General features: G+C 32.7%; 1 protein-coding gene and 1 long non-coding RNA gene across 4 annotated transcripts in view; one reads left to right on the top strand and one right to left on the bottom strand.

Annotated features, from left to right (window-relative positions):
- The window catches only part of Camta (Calmodulin-binding transcription activator), a 153,862-nt gene that overhangs the window by 94,081 nt on the left and 40,819 nt on the right, over positions 1–18,962 (top strand). The window lies entirely within an intron of this gene.
- Positions 11,928–18,962, bottom strand: part of LOC145728511 (uncharacterized) — a 112,656-nt gene continuing 105,621 nt past the window's right edge. Inside the window, exon 6 of the long non-coding RNA XR_014178102.1 lies at positions 11,928–12,228. This is a non-coding gene — a long non-coding RNA (uncharacterized LOC145728511). The remainder of the gene's footprint in view (positions 12,229–18,962) is intronic.

Below are 18,962 nucleotides of genomic sequence, written 5' to 3' on the forward strand. Positions count from 1 at the left end.
ATGGTATTCCCAAAACGTGAGACAGCTGCCTGGGACCTATAAAGAAAGCACTGTTTAATTTTCTCCAAGTTTGTTTATTCCCATCTGAGAGCTTCTCAGTTTATCCGTTTTTCTTATTTCCTTTTTAAAAACGGATCGAGCGCCTTACAGCCCACAAATCATGTTGATACAGAATATTATTTCGCCATAAAACCGGGATATTCTGAGAAAAATGCTTCCAAATCAAGCAAGAATGTATAATGCGTGGGTATCCGCTAGACCCAAAAGGATTCTCGTAATTTCTTAAAATTTAATTAGTTTTCTTTCTTGTGGGCGATTAAAATCGTTGTCGTGTTTATAGAAATTAATCGCTTTGAACTTTAATAACATTGTCTTGAAAAAATTTCGAATGTATGTAGTAAATCAGTTGATTTTTTTAATCAGATAACCGCTTAGACCACTTGCATTTAGGGGTCAAGTATAGTAGTTATTTACTGATTTATTAGATGAAAAACATTTTAATTTAGGTAAGTTTAAACCGGGATTAGTTTTGCTTAGGCTGCTTTTTGCTAGACCAAATTTATGGCGGATTTGCCGATAAACCATAACTCATGATTTTTTTATCTGGGATTAACACCACCTAACTCTCGACATAACCTTTAGATTTAAATAATATTTTAACTTTATCACAATAAAATTAGTACATATTTAACGTTTATTGTAATATTAAATATAGTGTGGAGACGTTAACTGGAATACATTTTCTGTTTTGTTGGTTTATTAAACTTACTTTTGAGAAGTTTGATCAAATACTCTTGCTGGTTATTCAAGATCACCCTGTTTTCTAAAATCTCCCGGAAAACAAATTATTTCCATATCGAGGGCTCAGAGTTAAAGTGGACCAAGTCCAATTATTTCCTCACCAGGAAGCAATAGTTTATATGTGCACAGAAAACATGTGTAAAGTTATTTCACTTTAGACAAGTTTTTCTCAAAACTAGTTTTAGTGGTACTTGGTTCACTTTAACATTGAACGCTCCATATGTACTGTCTTACTGTAGAAAATCATGCTCCATTTAGGAGTGTCAACGAAAAATTATTCTACTTGATATTTTGTTCTCTCAACTAACACATTGGTTTTTGGTTGGCGCTGAGTGTGAAGTTCTCTTAATAATGGCTTTTGAGGCTAATAACGACAGTTTTGGCTATTTTAGTTTCTTTTGAAAAAAGTATTCTTGTTGATCTGGATCATTTTCAATGAGTAGTTTGCACTTTATGTGCTCATTTTTGCTAAAATTAATTAGTAATATACAAAAGCACGTCGATATTTAGCTTTTTTGCTGATATTGGAAAACTAACAGTGCTCTGGCCTAAAGAGATATCACAATATACGAGCAAACATACATAACATTTCTCCACATGGAGTCTACAAATTGGCTAAGAAATTTGAGGCTACTTTTATCATAAAATGTATAAACAATTATTTTTGGGTCGTTGTGCGATATAATTTTTATCCCTGCTTAGCATAAGTGAAACCTCATAGCCGCACATCGTCCGAGCTAATGCCATTTAAACAGTTTTCCAGCTAGTTAAGCATTTCGAGTCTACCGAATGTACTAGCATAAAGAGTGTCCTTTGACTGCAATTCTCCACGTGCCCAAAACGCTCCGGATTCCGCTCAACAGGACAAACTAGATGCCATTAAGCAAAAGCAAATTTTCTTTCAAACGCAAATTTATTGCTTAAAAGGGCCGGGAACGTTTTAACTAGAAGCCAGGCTCGTCAAGGTGTAACATTTCTAACAATTCCAGATAATGGAGGGCGGTAAACGAGACCCTTCTAATTAATTGATATCACGCCCTCATGTATATTTTATAGGGATGTTAAACTCTTGGTCCTGTAATAGTTTAAAGTGCTTTTGATGCTTATCTGCCACCTGTTTTAAAATATTCATTCGAATGTTGACTGGTAGATAATACTAATTGCTTGTTAAAATTAATTAAATGATACGTGTTCGTAACGGGATCTTTTACTTTTCGGTTGGTCAGCCAGTTCACATTAAATGGAAATAATTCGGAGTTACTCGTCTATTCCAACCGGAACATGAACTACACTCTCTATTCCCTCTAAAATCGTTTTCACCAAATCAGGAGCCAATTATCTTGGAAGGGACGTACTGGTTTATGCGCCCATCGAAAGAGTACAATTTAAAATGTCTGCTCGCGTTTCCTTCGACCACTTCCGGTTTATGTCGAATAAATTACCAATTATAGTTACTCTTGAAAATCAGTGGAAATTTTATCGACACGTTGATATTAATGGAGGGAGTTTTAGCGGTGGCTCGATTTTTATGTCGCTATTTGTCGGCCTTAACAGTTATTTGCTTTGCTGATTTATCGGTTTATTTTTCTTAAAGTCCGTAACTTTGGGTGAAAATATTCCAAGAAAATTACTATTGGTGTGAATTATATTTTGCGTTTTTTTACGGTTAATGCGAGAGCAATCGGAGTTTTTAAATTGCACAAACAATACATTTTTTTTTTTGCATATACCACTCTGTATAAGTCATGTAGTCGCTATGGAGAGAAATCAAAATTTTAACACTCCCTATTTTGGTAACGAACAGACTATAACGATATCGACGATATACTTTTCGTTGGTATAACATACTTCATCTCGGTTTTTATCGGTAGAAACATGCTAGGTAGCTTTAAGAATAATGTATCCAAATGATAACCAATTCATGAATCTTAAAATTGTTTTGTTAATTACCATACATTTAATTTACTTTATTTATTTTTATTTACTATCCCCTGATGTAAAGTACACGTTTTATTTCAATAACACTTTTGTTGTGTTATTTTAACACTAGAAAGTCTCCTACTTATTGCCTTCAAATAGTTTATTAGTAAACTAATTAATTACAATTACAACAATTAACGGTACAATATTCTGAAAATCCTATCCCATCTTTTAAATTAAATTTATTGATATTAAGTTCACATAAAATTTTTCAGTATATTATTACTCGAGTTCTTTTAAATTTTTTGATGGTAGATTAATTAACGAACCAAAGAGCTTTAGCGTGAGCAATAGTCGACGAGCGGGAACTCCCCATTTCTGGGTTTTGTTATCGGGGAGGCATTTTGCTTCGAAATAAAACCACAATTTATGCAAAGTCAGGCTCAGGCATTTTTGGGGCCGAAATTGCATGTACAAAATTGCTAAAATTGTTCTGATAACACTAACCCTCTTTATTTCTTTTTTTTTTTTTGGAAAAAATACTTGTAGGTTGTTAATCAAGGCTTTAATGGTGGAAAATAAAAGAGCAGGTTTGGGGATTATATGCATGTAAACTCATAAGGCTAGGTGATTTCGTTATCGGTTGAATCGCAATGTTATACCCAGATAATGCGCTATAAAATTAATGTGAAAGTCCTCGCTTTTAAACTCAAAGTTAAGATATTGTACCGTCGTACTCCTTAATGACACACTTCTTGTACAACACTGTATATTGTTTACAAAACAATAAACTGACACTGACACTTAACCTCGTTATCTGACAACTTCGACTTCACTACAACCATCAACTCAACAACTAACTAACCAGGCCTGGTTCAGCTGCTTATATAGGCTTCCATGGTTTCTAGAAAGTTCCCAAATATTCATGAAATTGACTTTCTCTCTCACACTCATTAAGCTGTAACATAAATCTCTCTCTATATAAGCAACGGAGCCAGGATTTTCTAGAACACAGACAAAAGAATGTAGAACGTAAACAAAGCAACGTAACATACAGGGATAACAACAAATAACTAAAGAAATCCTAACTAATAATCAAAAGTTCGCTTCGCAACAATATTTTTAGGAAGTGGTTATTGTAAGGAAGAAAAAAGGAGGTGTGCTTGTGGAATATCGTTCGGAAAAATATCTAAACTATAAGGTTCATTAAGCCAGAACGTTCTTTGGGGAAATGTTATCTGTTAAACAGTTTAATATGTAACGGAACGAAATGGTCCCATAATGGAATAAATTGCGGGACATTACCCTTAAATAGCCACAACTGTACAATTTAGCCGTTTCTTCAGACGAACTGCTCTATTTTATTGTTATAACATTGTTCCATATTGCCTTCGCTTGGTCTCACGTGCCATATAAAAGATTATGTCCCATTTCTTTTTTCTAATCGAAGACGGTTAATAAGCTTTACTAAGCATAAGAACCGCTTAACAGCAATTATAAATTCCAAAGCTTTTCCTCCGCTAAAAGCTTTATAACCAGAGTGACCCTTATTATTGTATTGCAGTGTAGGGGGTAAGAAAGTATTAAAGCTAGGATAGTAGGCCGAAATTCCCCAGGTCATGTGGTTTGAGCATTAGGCCCTGAAAGTCCCTGCGCTTAGCGAATTTCCGGTTTTTGTGGTCGGACAACCTTTAAATCACAGGATGTGTTTGGTTGAAGGGCACAACAACTTAATGTAACTTTGACCCTATAATTGGCAAATAAAAACGTCCGCTTTTGTGTACCTTTTCTCAACTACGTAATGAGTGTACGGAAATTGCCTGGCTCAAATTTAAGTGGATTTGACAGCGGTGATCCATTAACCGGAATTACTATACTTGATGATGTTAAAAGTACCTAAATTTCTAGAAATCGAAAACTGATGATTTGTTTTCAATGTAATAATCGTGCTTACAAAATTAATTGGCGGCGAATGAAACTAATTTAAAGGAAACCAAAATTTTTGCGCCCTGAATCTGTGCTAGCAAATTGCCGTTCTATTTCGGGAACGAAAGAATAAAGTTCAAGCCATCCCAAATGAAAACAACTTGCTGGAACTTTAACAAATTAGGAGAATCTCTTGGAGCTCTAGTGAAATCGGGTTTCTGAAGTTGAGGTTTAATATTTAAGTCGCGTAGCGAATTACTAAGGTTAACAGATGGAGAAGAGCTTTAATATTTTTGTACACGACCTATTAATAATGCACTAATAATCGGCTTGTTGACAAAAGTTGAAAGTCATAGATCTGTGAGAATAATATGTTATTAGTTATAAGGAACCAAAGCCCCAAAAGGTATTAAGTATTCAAAAATAGCAAGAATTACCTATGTACAACCATTGACTAGCCTAACCTAGCCTAGCAATAATTTGACATCGAATTTCAAGGTTAAAAGTTGTTTGTAATGGCATTTTTGTGGTAACTTAAGGACTTTACTTTTCCAAATTTTATTTCGTTTTAATTGGCCAGTAGTTTAGTTTTATAGAAATTCTGAATTTAAACTAAGAGTTCAATGGTTCTTACAAAAAGCCTTGGACATTAAAACGCAATATAGTAGATACAAAAACATAAAAGTAGCACAAAACAAATTATTATTTGTTACTATCTTTAAGGTTTTATTGAATTAAGTACTCCATCAATGTTCGCGGTCATTATAAACATTTCCATTCAATCTATCAGCTGTAAATCAAAATCCGTTTCACGTATTCAAGAAAAACATATAAAACGGGAAAAACGAACTAAAAATAAATTACAATCAATTTGTATGATCATAGCATATGAAAAACAGCTCGGCAAGCGTGTAATTCCAACATATTTTTGCTTTCCGTGTATTTATCGACGGGTCCTTTCAGAGCCGAACCATATATTTTATTTTCGTAACAACAACAAAAAAAGAGACTCGTGTTATTTTGTGTCGTTTGCCAACGGAAAAATTTGTTACTGTAACAGATTTTGACTTTTAGGATGATTTAATTAAAATAAATTACCGCCTGTATGGGTAGAAAGCGAATTTTATGACGGAAATTTTCATTTTTTATAAATGAACGACGCCATCGTACTTTTCACTAAATTTTTACGTTTTTTGGTCACCCAATTATGTTTTATACAAGGCGTTCCAAAACTCAAAGTCATCTCTTATTATCTGTAAACTACTCAATTACAGAAAAAACACCAATTTCTGTCAAACCCGTTAGTTACTGATATTCGAAAAAATGAATAAATAAAATGTAATTATGTAGATAATCCACTATAGTAGGAAAAAGTAATGTTGACTCAGTAATTATGGTCATGTTGCACTTTTGCAACTGTCAATAGTGTTAATGTCTTAAGTTTAGGCAAAATAATACTCGTGATCTGACAATAATAAGTAAGGAATGTTGCAAGTTGAAAAGCATAGTTAAATGTGTAATTATTTAGTATAGAAGCTAATAATAATTGTTTAACAACTTTAAATAAATACTGGGATACTTAGTGTAAATGCTTCTGAATCATTTTATCAAATGATGTATTTTTTTTCAAAAATGTATTGTTTTTCCTTTAGTACGTGGTTTTTGGAAAAGATCTCCTCTCTTCTCTATTTCTTCGAATTCGATTAATTTCACTTTGTCAAATTTTCTATATAGATTTGTCTAAGACATTCCTACAGATAGGTTACCTTAAATCTAAATTATTGCAAAAAATATTGATGGTATATTAATTGAGTATCACAGTAGTAAAATTTCTTATTATTAAATTTTAGATGGTTTTACGCAACTCTGGATAGCATTCTTATTAAGTCCATAGTAATTGCCTACTTTTAGGTAAAAAAAACAGATATTAGATTCTAATAAACACTGTAATTTAACACGTATTTTCGCTTGTCCGGTTAAGCTAAACAGTTGTTTCTAAATTATCAGAACCCAATCAATCATCGTTAAGATATGAAAAAACAAGTCACTTATAAGTCAGGTAAATTTTTTCTGAAAGGTAAGCCATTAGTAATGTTTCTTTGGTTCTTGATCAATAACAGAGCTATCCAGAATTGCTAGAATGATTAGCTTTGCACTCGAAAACCTAATATATAAAAGATGGCAGATAATTTATGCACGAAAAAATGTTTAAGTAACCAATAAAACGAACGGTCTACAAATTTATTCAGATCAATACTCAATACAGTCAGCCTCCACTTTGAAACTGAGGATAAATTTACCTTTCGGCAATAACCAATTCCCGTTACGTAGACAAAAGCACATAAAACTGTAACTAATAAAACTTTTCGGTATTAATTGAGAATAAATCGTCGGTGCTTTGAAATCCGGACAACAAATAAAACCTGTAAATTTGAACGGGGCTAGTTTTTAACTTTGGCAATTCGTAGCCCATACATATTTATACACTCAAGTACTTCTAAATAAACGTTGTTTAATTTCGACATAAAGGAAATTTGTGCGCAAAGTTTACTGGAAAAGATAGAGCAATGAGAAATGAGTTATATTGTTTGTTCGGGAGTGCTAGGCAATATTGAATAGCCACTAAGCCCATTTTATGGAAGTTCCATTGTCTTTATGTGTGTTTAATGGAAAACTATAAAAGATATTGCGTTTCAAAGACTGCTAGAGAATTTCAAGTTTTAGGAATGTATAATTAAAATTATTAAATAATACCCTGGTCTCGTAGGAAGAATTATTCAACAAACCTCGGCTATTGGCAAATAGCCACACTGAATGGAGAACAAAAACAATACCCCACAGCAGTGCAATCGACAAGCTCCTTCCTATCGGGAATACAAAGGTTTTACTTTATTTAGGGCTGATTGTGCAACAAATTTGCACCATTCACAAAAGAAAGCCACACGCTGGAGTACTTGATTAATTCTTTAATCAAGCAACAGAACAAGTTTGTATATAAAACAAAGCAAAAAATACGTATTGGGTTTTGAAAAGAAATATCTATCTTCCCACTAGCTTTAGTGGTTAAATCCGGTATCAAGAAAATAATTCACCAAACACGCCCTTCTGAACAGATTTATTGAGGTTCTTAGGGACTTATAACACTTTAAAGCGAACGCTAGCCACGGGGGTGTTTCGCTCCTGATAATATTGATAATACGTTCCATTTAACACCCAGAAAAAGTTCAAGTCAATATTTCCAGAAAATCAATGCTAGATGTCAATTAGTATTATTATTATATCGGTTACACCAAGTCTATCTGACAATGTTTTTTAAACTAAAGTTGCCATGTACCTAACACTTTCTTCTAATAAGCTCTATCTTTGACTTCTTTTAATGATGTTTGAGAATAGTTTCCAACATACTCGACCAAATTTTACCTGCATTTTCCTTACATAGATTTATTAAACCGTAAAGATTAACTTAGCGGTTAGTTCGGTAAACAAGATTTTACATTATGCAAACCGGGGATCTTAACTTGAGTTGTCGAACAAGGAAGTTTAACAAACCGAAGCCAATCTTAAGCACCGTGGTAGCCGCAGCATAAACTGGCGAAAGTAAAGTAGTAATTAAGCCTCTATTTGCTATGTTCTACGGATTCCTAGGATCGAATAATTTTAGGTACGCTTTGAAATAAACGGGACCGCTCAGAAACTGCGCCCGCTTATTTCGAAACGGCTTTTGTTGCATAAATATGAATGAAACTTGTAATTGCCGAAGCCGAAAAGTCACTTTATTCTCCAAGTGGTAATACCGAACCCTCCAGAAATCGATCAAGTGTACGAAATGTTGCTCTGTTTTACTTTTACAGACTGAATACTATTAGCGCAATATCAAAAATGTACGTAAATGGTTATAGTCTTTGTGCTTGACTGTTCTTGAACAAAGGTTTTTTTTATATCTCCCTTTTTCTATTGTGTCATTAGAAACCAATTCCGATGTGAAAGACGAATCGGACCTTATTTTTAATTCAAGCATTCGAAGGTTCGATTTTAAATTCGGTTCCTTTGAGCAAGGAATAGGGCCTTAGTTTTGTAAACATGGATTTTCCCAGAAGGGATAGCGTCTTTGACGGCAGACTCGGTTATTTGTTTTGTATTAATGGCAATATAGACTTCCGTTAAAACCAAATATTTGTTGTCACCGATCTATGTCAAGCCACTTTCTTTTAAATTTTCAAATTGAGGTTATGTTTAACTGAATGTGCTATCGAAAAAAAACCAATTTAAAACCAAATTTGCCATAAAAGCTTCCCTTTTAAGCGGCACAACAGAAAAAGCTGTTAAACATTTCAAGCACAAATTTTGCGATGTTGAAAATTGGGCTTTGTTTGAAAATCGACGCAGATAGATGCATCGACGGACCTTTGCCCTGCTCTTTTTTACGATACCTATGTGAAATGGGTGTTTTCCGATTGCGTGACTGGTAATGTGGCAATATTTGAATTGATAAATCAGGGGCGTATTAGTCGAATTGAGGCATAATCAATCTTGGTTTTTAATAGTTGTTTCAGTAAAGTCAAAGGCAGAAAACTTGTGGACAAGTAAACATTTATTAAAGTGAAATACTTTCAATTTGAACTTGTGGATGTAGTTAGCGTAAAATACGGGCACGATTTGACATTGCATGCAACGGTTCTTTCAAGCCACCTGGATGGAGTTTCGAACGTTAATGCGCTTTAATAAAATAAACTTGTGTGATTTCTTGTTCTGATTGCCTTTTACGTATCAAATGGAAATCGTTAGTTACTTTAACTTTTTTTTTAACACGTGCGAACGTTTAAGGATTAGTCAAAATTGTAACGGAAAATGCATGTTAAACTTAACTAGTGAATAGTATCCAAGTTTGTTGACACGCTTCTTTTTATTGTTGTTTTAGTAGTAGTAGTAGAAATTCTTATTTTTCAAAGTCAAATATGTTCGAAGCTAACAAAGTTTACAAATTAAGTAGAAAAATCTTTTAATCGATGAAAGTTAATGTCTATAAAGTTTTTTAAGAATATCTTCGGGACACTCTGTATATGATAGTCTTTTACTTAGACCTAATGGTTTTCGAAATTAAACACAAACAGGAATTTTTTTTTTGTTTCTGTTGATAATTTTATTACTTCTTTAGGCTGTGTTATTATATGAAAAAAAAAATTTAGGATTTTAACCAATTTTTAGTATTAGGTATTGCAAATGTAGTTAACACACACACACACACAAAAACATCATCATTGTAAATTAATTACATTTTGCTTTGGGTGCGGTAATAATTTTTATGACACCTGACCTAGTCATAAAACACCTAAAAATAAGCCCCATTAAAGTAAATATCATCATGTAAATCTTTACGTTAGGAACTACTTACCTTAATGCCTCTCATACTGCTTTAAAACTATCATTAAAGTAATTGAACAGCTCCCAGAAGCCATCAATCCAGGCGGCAATCGTAAATGAAGTTAGATCTCGTGCCGATAGTTCAGTTAAGAAACATGAAAATGCTATTCAATTTTGTGTAAAGCAGTGAAAAGAATAAGTATCGTTGAAAAAGTGTGGTTTGATTTGGTCTGCTTTTAAAATGGGGTGCAATTAACGACTGTTGGCAGGTTTTGTCCTAAAGCCAACCTAAATCGAAACGTAATATCTCAGGATTCAGGACTCTTCGTGTACCGAAGCAGTCGAACAAGTTTCTTTATGAATTATTCATGACACACCCGGTATCTCGTCTAGAAAATCAGTTTTTCTTTTCGACCCCATCTTGTGAAAAGTACAAAGGAATTCTTTATGACAAATTTAGGTCGAAATAAAATTTCCCCGAGCCGAAAGAATACCGAGATGAACAGACTATTGTGCGCCCAATTAATACATTATTTATTGCGAACTTCCTCTCAGACTTCCTTTTTTTTTTTGATGTCCGGTTGTTTATCCTTCGAAATTAAACACATTATGTTTTATTGCTGAAAAGGTAGGAGGGCTTTCGAATAATGTAAAAAAAATCTTTATCCCGTTTTACGTGTCGGTTTTGGGCGTTATTAAAACACTTTGCTGAGTAATCTTACGGAAAGTTCAAGAACATTCAACCACCCATAATTCCCCCATAATGCAAACTTAGCAGTTTACCATAAACGACCTCAAGTTGAGTTTCGGCACACAATTTCGAAGCCATTCGCATGCATATGACCCATCGTCGCGGTTGGTTTATGTATTCAATGCAAATTCGATGCACAAGCAATATTTAATATCCACGGTCGTGAACTTCGTTTATAACTTTATAAAGTTATTTACGATACAGGATTTTTTGATGTCTTCGTACTTTTAAACTTATAAAACCAGTTCAAAAAATTTCTTTGATTCGTTGAAATTAACTCCCAAGCTGTTCAATGTATGTGGTTATATTCACAGAAAGGCCAGGTGTGACCACACTAGTTAATTAAATTTTAATGCAAAGTAGTCATTGCATTGCTTATTGCGAATGTAGGTAAATGGAAAAGATATGTTTACTGTAAGTTTTGTTATTGGTTGGAATATTCCAAACCATACGATTTTCTTCCAAAATAGTTAAATATTCAGCCAGGACAAGCTGAACATTTTTTAGCAATGTCTGCCTATTACGGGTATGTACTAATACAACTAAATAATTGTTGTAATTTAGCTTTACGATAATTTAATGGCATATCCAACTCTAGAGATTGGAGTAAAAAATTGCCTTAACTTGTATTTTGACACTGAATTTCAACAGTTTGAAAATCGGAAAATTGATAATTTTGTACAATTTTTGTACTGTTTTTTTCTATGCGATTAGAATTTTGTTTATATTCACATTGTAAAAATGACTGAACTTTTAACAATTCAGGGTTAAAATTCTTGTATTAAATAGGTATTTGAAATTTTTCCTGCCAAGGTTTGCAGCGCCCCCAACAGAAAATGCGTAAACTTTCTTATAGAAGAAATGCGTAGAATTAATGTTATTTACAATGTACCTTTTCACAGTTATTTCACAATTTTGCGTTTGCTTTGGAAGTTGTACCCATCTAACGAAAGAGTTAGAAATATAAGTACATTTATTTATTATCTCCAGGAGTCTCTAAGCAACTATTTTATTATTAAGTTTTTTTAAGCGTTCTTATATTGGTTCACACTGCCAATTGCCATTATTTTTTGAGGTATACAATGTTATTTTTGACCACTTTAATGGGACAGAAGGAAAAATGGAGACATATATTATGGGAGGCAGGACGCAACTAATAATTGAAACCTGCTAACAATATGTAACATAATAATCGACACACAAATTTTTACTTGAGGTATGTTTAAAAAGTACTTATGTTTAAATTTGCAATTACTTACCTCTAAAATTTCTAATATAAATTATAATTAATAAGTAGTTTATTTGAAAAAATGCTAATTATTTTAGAGTAGATTTACAATTTTTAACCGTATTTAAGTAAATTACTTAGCTTAAATATTTACTTCAAGTAGATTCTGATACAAAATTTGTATTATTGTGATTCAGATTAATTTGGTTCTTCTCAAGCCACTAGTTCTGCTACATGTACACTGAAAATCAAAGGAATTCCACATGTTAAATGAGGACACAAATGATATAAATTCAAATATGTATAAAATAAAATAACTTAAAAGGATTTGAATTCAATGTTTGTTGAAAAATAAATAATGCATTTGTGTGCAGTTCGTTTTTAGGCCATAAATATTTAGCGGCCTATGTTTGATAAAGTAACTTTTTGCGGTCCGTGCACGGTTTGAGTCCTTGCGGTGCCGGATAAAGCACATGTGCGATAAATACACAACAAACAATATTCATTATTAAAGGCGGCGAGATTAGTTTGCTTGGCCCGTAGAGTGTTTACTAGGGTCGACCGCCTTTTACAGTTTAAGTAAGTGCGGTTGCACGCTAGATGGAAATTTATAGAACTGTTTACTCAGGAGTCCTAAGTCTCCTAAATAATTAAGCTTGATTAGTAGAACATATTATCTAGATCTAACAGGACGCACCTTAATTTTATTGTCGGTCGTTCTTTCAAATTAAGGTAACGGGGCTACGCACTGATTTGGCATTTATACGGTTTGGAATCGTTTCAAGTCGGTGGAAGCTTTTCATAACCGGGCATATTTCACTTAGCGAGTAAAAGAAAGCCACTTTTAGCTGACAGGGACAGTTTTCTTTGTGCTCTACAAGAATTTTCTTCATAAACTTTTCAAATTCATCCGAAAAAATTGTACGATAACAAAAACAAGGAATGTTTATTACACGTCCTAACTGAAATAACGCAACGAGAAAATAATAAAAAGTTTTCGTTGACTAAAACGAGAACAATTTTACTTTCATTCAACTTTCCCAATCGACTGGAGACACGAAATGTTTTTTTGCTTGTCTGAATTTGTATACTCCCGAGTAGGTTTGTACCATTTAATTTTGTTTCTAAGATGGGTCAGAAATTGAAAAGTGCGAAGCTGAAATAGTTTTGATTTATATGACAGAGCTTTGTGAGAAACAGTAAAGGACAAATGTGAAGAAGAAGCGCATATCTAAAATGTAAAATATCTAAACGAAGCTACTAAATAATATGACCAAAAGTTTGCTCTTTCATTTTGTGAACAGATTACTGAAATGTCACTTTAATTATACCCTGAAATAAAAATGGACTGTTGATTTGAAACTGGAATAGAAATACAAAACCAGTAAAACCAAAATGAAGTTACATTAATTCCACCTTGATTTCGACTTGATCAGTGTAGTTTTTTTTGCTAGTTTGGTTTTGTACAAAGTATTAACTGTAGCTGCTGACTTTGGATTTTCACAAAATTCATGGTCTTACAAGTAATTAATAGAGATAAATCTATAATGTTTAAACATCGTGTGCTTTATTCATGAAAGGACTAAACAGAAATTAAAAGTTAACTTTCAGAAAACTGTAGGGTTAAATTAAGAATTCATAAACACCCTCGTTACTTTAACGGGGATTTCCTTAAGGTCAATACTAAATTTAATGCTACTGCTAAAGTTAAAATTTCTTTGATAAACTAGGTTTTAGTATACTTGCTGCTGGTTACTAACTATTTGATTTAGTTTTTTTTCTAATAAAAATAAAGATCATAAACAACAAATATCCATTTAGGTAAGTGAAAAATTCTTGTTCTAACACCGATCTTAAACTGAAACGAGATTTCAAAGCGAGTTTCAGGGAGTCGGGATGTGGCGTATTTGTCAAACGCATATTTCCGATTTCGTCGTCACATCCACAAATTCACGCCACTTTGTCACTCGAAATCGCAGCCGGATGCCGAAATTATAGGACGCAGTCAAAGAATGCCGCATTCTTGACACGTCAGGAATTTTTCTGGAACGCTTCACGGAGCGTTTCCTTTCTAATAAATTTGCCCCCTTGCACGTTCATGGAAATTGTTTTATGTATCTGTTCGAATGGTTGATCTAATATTGTCGCTCACTTTTTTTTTAAGCAAACTAATCTTAGCTACGTAATAGCAACGTGTTGTTTAGTTAACAGATTGCAATTATCCAGAATTAATGTTGACAACGATCATAGGAATAACACTATTACAGTTTAATTGCAGCGACACTATTTGCTTCGACTCGTAAAACCGACTGTTAAAGCGTGATTTAAGTACGTTTTATAATAACTACGTGTTTACATTGAAACGCATTACGGTTACAACAGCTTTGTTCGCACTACATGATATTCCAAATCTGTATACGTGATGCCGTAATGAAACAATGCCGAAACGCGGCTGTCATATAAGCTATTTTGTAAACATTTCCAGCGGGATAGTATTTAGTAAATGGGTTAAAAAATACGACTGTAAAAGACACAAATATGAATTATTATTGTTAAGGAGGAATAATGGTTTGACTCTAACAGACTGATTAAGGACAGGAATTCATTAATTTGCTGAACAAATCAAACATAATTATTAGACATTGTCAGAATGGAAAACATTAACACTGTACACTGGAAATGCAAATGGAGAACCAACGTATCGTGTAACACGTTACCTAACGTGTTGATTAATGAACTAGATCTGTCAACTGTACAGGGTGAGTTTTATTGAAATGTTAAAAGGTGTCTCAAAAACCTTTCTAACATACAAAGTTGTTCAGTTTCTAAGGCGGCAAATCCTTATTAGAAAGAAATTCGTTTAATTTTTTTCTAAAACAGTTTCTTTATTCCATCTTGAGATTCTTCAGTTGCCAATACATCAAGTAACTAATCAATTTACTACACCAAAGTAGAGTAGTAGTAGTAGAAGTGCCTTTGTTAGTGTGAGAATTATGAATGATGATATGATGCCTCAACCACCAAAAAAAAGTCTTATTAAATTCTGAAAATCAATGTATAATTTTGTTATTTGTCGAGGCATTTCTACATTGATCATTTTGACTGAAAATGAGAAACCTAAATATTTCGAAAGTTTACGTATAGTAAGCATTGGTAAATCCCTAAGAAATGAGAAATGTATTAAAATATTTGTAGTTTTTTTTGCTATTTGGTATGTTACTTAGTCTAGTAGTAATAATAATAAATTTACCAGTTCTTTAAGTGTAAAATTGTCAAAAAATGGCATTTGCCTGTCAACATTTATAGAAGAGTAAATTTTAATGCAGAATTTTCTTAGTTTCTACAAGATTGATTTGCTTCCCAATTGTGACCTGGTTACTTAAATAAAACTGACAATAAGTTGCTCAACTAAACATTGGCTAAACTGTTGTGAAGAAAAATCAAACATTTTGCTTTCGGAAATTTGTCGTAAAAATTTGTAAAATCTAAAACCTTTCAATTTACCGTAACGCATTTCAGTTTTCGCGTTAAACTCGAGTTTCAAGCTACGCCCGCTTAGTAGCTAGAATTTTCTTGAGAAATATTATTTCGATGAACCAAAAACGACACGTCTATTAAAGTTCCATTTAAACAACAACTTACTTTTTGAACGCATGTTCGGAGCAGCCGAACTTAAATGGATGTCACGGGAGTCGTAACGAAATCTCGCCTCCCTGCAAACATGACGAGTTTCGCAAGGTTAAATTTAAAACTTTTTAGGGTTAAAACTTTTTCGACAAACGGAACGCGGTCTAAGAAATTTATTGCGCTTATTTTACGTGTCGTTAGTTTTGGTTAGTTTTCGGTGGTTTAATTTCGACCATTTATTCTTCCTTTTTATTTACCAATCTGTTGCTCATATATTTTTTTCTTAGGAGTTTTAATTTAATATCCATTGCCATTTAGATGTGAAATATTTTTTTCTTAAGGGTGGTAAGTAACCTTCTTTTGAACACTATATTAATGGTGAAAAATTTATGGACAACTGCCTGCTATATAGGGCGTTTGAAGGTTAGGATAATTTTCAATATTAAAAAATAAACTTTCTAAAATATTGTCAGATGTACAGTGTTGCCTCTTGCTCAAGATAAATATGGTAACTTTGATATTTTAAATGGAACACCCGATTACTTATGTACAAATTAAGTCATCAGTAAATGTGATTTATAACTCTACTCTACTAACTAGAAATACTAGTTTTGGGTTGTAGTTTAAGAATAGTTTGAATATTAGTTTGACATAGAAAAGTTGAATCTTACAAGGTGGCCAGAAATTAATTATTATTAGGTACGCGCCACACAAAAAACTTAAAAATCAAAAGCTTTACATGCAGGACCATTAAAAGAAAACAATTTTAACACGCTTTCAACTTATAAATCAATATACAAGGTGTTTAAAAAAAAATATTTTAATGCAGTTTTTATTTCATGACGAGTCAAAATACATACTTAATTTTCCATCACTCTGTATAATAAAGAAAGAGCTTTTGTATGTTAAAGTAAAACTCCTCGTTATTAAAAGGCAAATTTTATGTTTTTGGAGTTGTGTATCGGTGTATGAATAAATAAGTAAACTTCAATACAAATCTCGAAACGGTAAGAGATAGTGTAAAATAAGAAGAATGTTCTATGTAAAATAGCAAACCGGCAACGCTTTAGGTCTGAAAATATTTTAGAAAGATGAGAGATGATTAGAAATGTTTTATTATTAATTAATTACAAAACAGTCAATTTTATCGTTCTCATTTAACTTTCTACGAGTTTGGGGTTAAGCCATTCATTGTTTCAAATATGACGATCTCTAAGTTGTACATAATAATTTTCTAATAATTATTGTGTGGTTTGTAGAATGTGAAAGCAAATTTTATTTTATTACCTTTTTACAAATTTCTTATTCTCTAACATCGTTTACTTAAAAAGAGAGACTTTTAAAATTGAAATATGTAAAATATGAAAGTTCCGATAATACACGGCCAGTTTTAGATTATTGTAACTAAATTTATCATAAAAACAATCGCATGATTTTATTGATTCAATTTAAAAATTTTAAATTTTTCAATATCTTAAATTTCGGTTATTCTGAATTGAGAGTGCTAACATATCTGTTTACGTGTTATACAGGGTAGCACTAATATGCAAAATCGTTGAAACTTATTAAAAAAGTTTATTTGCCTGTTTCGAAGGGTTCTTATTGATGTTTCAGGACGCATTTTCCAGTTTTGTGATTAATAAATCGACTAATGATGAAAATGAGGAAAAAAAATAAGAAAGGGAAATGAAAGTAAGGTAATTCAAGATGCATTTATGAAATGTAACTTATCTGTAAATTATTTAATTTTGAAGTTCAGAATTGAATTACCGAAGAAGATAAAAATCATACAGGATGGTCAGATGGTCAGTTCGTTCTATGTTAACCATATTTTGCTATCCAAAATATTGAGTCAATGGTAGATAAACTGTGCTCACGAAAAAAAAACAAATTTAGTCAACATAGAGTGAATTTTTGGCAACGCTCTATGATTTTACATCATACAGGTTGGCCTTAAATCAAATCTCAAAAGCACTTAAATGATGTGATGATCAATCAAATCTAAAACAGTTAATTACATATTTTATTTAAGTTGTAAAAGATTTCAGTTTTTTTCCCTGTACTATAGTACCATAATTTGCAAATTTAATATCTACTTGCCAATTCAAAATTACACAGGATAGTGTTATAGTTTACTCGAAATACAGTAGAATTGCATTAACTGTCACATTTTTGGGATGAATATGTCTGCAGATCTTTTTTCATCTTCCTAAAATTATTTGTTTTAATCTTAAGCAGTACGAATTACTAAACGTACATCATTAAAATTGCTTCACGCCTAATCTTAATAATAATTAGTACTTTACTTATCTATGTGGTAGTACGTCAGTTTCCCAGTGTACTTACGAACATTTGTGCAAAATAGGCGGGAAAGTTGTGAATTTCAATTTCGTGACTGGGAAAAGTCGAAACTCCATTTCGAACGATCATCCGAATACATATTCATGCTGAACCAAACTTATCTCTTAAGAAATGTTTCTTTACATAGGATAAAATTCATAACTCGGGCTAAATAACCTCCCGATCCAGACCAGTGGAACTATAAACCTCTAAAATGGGAATAAAATGGTAAAACGGCACATTTGCATTACGTAAGTAATCAAACGGATGCTTTGCATTAAATAAGTGGCTAAATGGAAGGGATTTTCGGTTCCTCTCAGACAGGCTAATTACGGCGCATATTTCTTTAATGCCGGTTTCTCCGAAGTTCAAGGGGTAAAAAGGCTCTTAAACTTTTATTTAAAAAAAAGTAAACTGAGAATTTGTACTCTTAAGGAGTCTAGTTAGAAGGTCATACCTAAAAGCATTTTAAATGTCCATAGTTCCACAGCTTAAACGAAGAGAGAGTGAAAGTTTGCCATACTAAATAGCTCTTATCGATAGGTCCCTAAAGGCTTGTTGATCCAATATAAATAATCCATAGTTAAACAAAGCCAATCGCAAGCTCCAGTAAGCAACAAACGACGATTAAATCTCCCCCGTTCTGTAACGTTGCCATAAATAGCGTAAAGCCATTAATTGTGTTAATATTTAATGGGAAAATTTACGATATGCCTGGCAGTATTAGTCTAAGATCTTCTGTGATAAATTGTTTCTGTTAGCTGTTGACATAGTAATAGTTAATTAATGCAGGGTATGTGCCATCTTAGTTATGTATATGGCGACACATTTTAATCACTTCCAATGAAATGTGATAAAGGCCCGTGAACGGTCGATACAATTAGCTTAATTAAGGACGTGGATGGATAGTCGATTTGGTTAATTTAACAAACCATATGTTGTCACGCCTCTTCGTCTCTGTAACGGAGTGAGCAGATAGAGGATTGCGTTTATGCGGTTTGATTCCCG

Source organism: Ips typographus, linkage group LG4 (assembly GCF_016097725.1).
Source record: "Ips typographus isolate SLU linkage group LG4, UJ_Ityp_2.0, whole genome shotgun sequence".
NCBI lineage: Eukaryota > Metazoa > Arthropoda > Insecta > Coleoptera > Curculionidae > Ips > Ips typographus.